We start from the raw sequence: 3178 nt of genomic DNA, 5'->3' as shown, positions 1-3178 counted from the left end.
CGTAGGGGAAGGGGGGAGTGTAGGGGCTCAGGGGTGCCAGGAGCGGGAGGGGGAGAGGAGGATGTGGTGGGGTAGACCCGACATTGCCTGCTCAGAGCCCCATTAGAGCGCCGGGGCCAATCATCGACTGGGAGCTGAAACTCACTAACCAATAGCCAGCCCGCCGCTCCGCCCACCTGGCATTGTCAAAACACTAAACTTTTCCTTGACCTATTTGAAGCGGCGTCCGCTGCAATGAAGGGACATAGCGCCACCAGTCGGGATACTGCAGCTACTGCATCCCTGGTAAACCTTGAGCCAAGCCTATCCCCATTGGAGACAAATATGACTGTATCTTTTTGCTCCGTGCTAAACCAGCCTATATCAGGCCCAGTGATGTCCCTCATGGAAATGGCTGAACATATGTGCTACAGTGAATATGATCATGACTGAGGACATAACATTTTGCATTTAATAAAAATCCCATTGCTTTGCAGAGTTGAAGCAAAGTGAGCTATGTTTTTATTCTATTCTCATTAGCTTGTTTGTTCCCAACTCTACCAGTGATGAAGCCGAGCATTTTTTTTTTAAATGTCTGATACATCGTCTGGCACCCTTGCTCTCCCATTATGTTCACACAAGTACAATTCCTATTTGTAATGAGAGTGTTTTTTAACAGCTTCAGCAAATTCAGCTGCTCCTCCTAATGATATTAAATAGGCGCTGCACGTCAGCTCCCTGCCCTCGCCCCTGTCACCCCTTTTGTGTACGCGTGTGCTGCAACAGATGGTACACACAATGGACTTTTCCCTGCAGGACACAGAGCACCAGTGTGTGCCACAGCAGAGCAGGAGGCCAGTTGCTGCCCAGTTGCCCAGAACCATGTACCCAAGTCTCCATAGCTGGGGAACTGGAATCGGGTTGTTAATTTACAATCTGAGCAGGCCTGGTTTTACCCCAGGCCACTGAATGACCTAATACTTGAGAAATGTCCCATTTCAGCACACTGCCCCACTTTCAGTGGACCTAGTGAATAGGCTAAACAGTAGAATGGTCAAAATATTATGAAATTAAAGCCTATAAGCCTGATTTTTTTTTACCACATCTATCTTTTATGTCCCTTTGAGATTCAGTTCCTAACCTTTACAATGACAAAAATTAAACACATTGTAAATGAAAAGTGACTCACACTTAATAAATGGTTGGCAAAGTCCAGCAGATGGACTGGGGCAGACACAACGCTTCAGGAGCATCAGGCAGTGGCTGCTAACTTGGGAAAGCAATTGATGAGAGCATTTGTCATTTTTAATGGTGTGGTGAGGAGTGTTGCTATAGTGTGACAAGGTACAGCACAGCATGGCCCCAGGTGCTGGCTGCTTTGTGGGCCTCTCATTGCTACCTGGCCTTATTTTTCACCAGGCTAGTCATCATCACCTATGACTCTGCAGGTCGTCTCCAAATACAAGAGCAGCACCAAACAATCTGTCCCTGTTCGCTGGGGGGAAAGGAAGGAAGGAAGAGGATGAGGGGAGGTAGGAACAATAGTGCTACTGCTGTAGCACATCCTCCCTTACAATGGATACCCAGACAAATGCACACATACAATTACAGAAATGTGCATGCAGTCGCTGACCCACTCAGCACTCTGACAGTGATCCACACAAAGCCACACAAGCACTTGCTTACTTCAGCCCAATACCAGCACTGAGCCCAAACACATTGCAGAGAGCCTCTCGTTCTTTCTGTGGCCTGAATTCTTCTGTGTGGTTAAGCCTGCAGGTGTAGCATCCCATTTTTATTTTGTTGTCTGTGTTCCTCAATTTCTCCATACTAAACCCTCTGACTTGTGTTTGATTCAATATTTTTCTCTGCATTCTCTAAGCTGACCTGACATTTATTGCGCTTATGACCTGTAAACATCCAGCCAGTATCTGCCTCTCCATGACCAATGCGCCATGACCTTTTCTCCCCTCTGTCTCCTGTTTCCTGATTCATCTTGTAGTCACTGGGTTGGAAAAAAAAGTCAGAGTTGTCCTGTTTTCTGATAAGTGTGTAGCTTGTTCTGTACACTGACTACGACATTAAGCACAACAGAGAATACCTGCTGTACACAAGGAAGACCTTTTAGAATGAAAAAGTAAAGTGCAGTGTTTACTGGGAGATACACTCATTGCTTAGATTTGTGACACAGGAGTGCATAAGAGAGGTATAGTTGGTGTCAAGCACATACACACCAGTGTATATGGAATGTATGATTATAATGACACAGAATGAGAAAGGCAGAAACAGACATAGGAAAGAGAAGGATGTTTCCCATGAAGCATGAAAACTGGGAAGGATTGTCTGGTGATGAATATGAATGAAAATGAAATGCCTTAGTCAACTCAGAGACAGTGCAGGGAGCTAGGTGACAGAGGAGTGCAGTGCTACACCCACCCTTTGGGGACAGTCTGGTTATTAGACTGGGCTTTAGACTCATCCATCTTCAGGATTCTGGGTAGTGGCCATTGAAAATATGAGTACAGAGCCAGAGCTGAATACAGATGTGCTTGGGACCAGTATTCCCCCAATGGAGGGTTAGGACTCACTAGTGAGTCCCAGCCACGCAGCACAAGAGAGAGGATGCAAAACAGGTTCATCATGGGGATGCAGGCTGCACAGGCAAAGGCCAGTCTATGTGGATGTATACTGCAAAACGGATTTTCTTCAGTGGACCAAAAATGTTAATATAGCTGAGAAAAACTCACACTGCAAATGCCAGTCACATTTTAACCAGACCTCTATAAAAAGTTTAAAGGTTTGTGGTGAAAACTCACATAAGAAATAAGATGCTCTATTACCCTGAGGCAAACACATGTCTAATCGCCAGGCAACGGCACACATGGGTGTGTCCAGCAATTTTAGTGATCACTGGCATTTGCGTGGAAGAGAGGCTGAGTAGCTTATTACTGAGAGGAACGCTCCTTGCATCCCCCCTTTAAAAGCGTCACGCAAAGGCTAACTTTGATTGATGTCATGATGGCTAATCTGGAGAGGCTCCATCAGAAAAGGTTTTCACAGGAAGAAACTGATACAGGCTACTTGTCTGTGACCACACCTTCTGCACAGCAGCCTCCACACATAATCAGTCATGTCTCTGGAAAGCATTCTTCGTCTGACCTCGAATTATATGAGATGCAGCTATGAAAGGTTCTTTCCC

The sequence above is a fragment of the Monopterus albus genome, unplaced genomic scaffold (genome assembly GCF_001952655.1).
Source record: "Monopterus albus unplaced genomic scaffold, M_albus_1.0 scaffold28.1, whole genome shotgun sequence".
Lineage (NCBI taxonomy): Eukaryota > Metazoa > Chordata > Actinopteri > Synbranchiformes > Synbranchidae > Monopterus > Monopterus albus.
Note: the sequence above shows the minus strand (reverse complement) of the source record.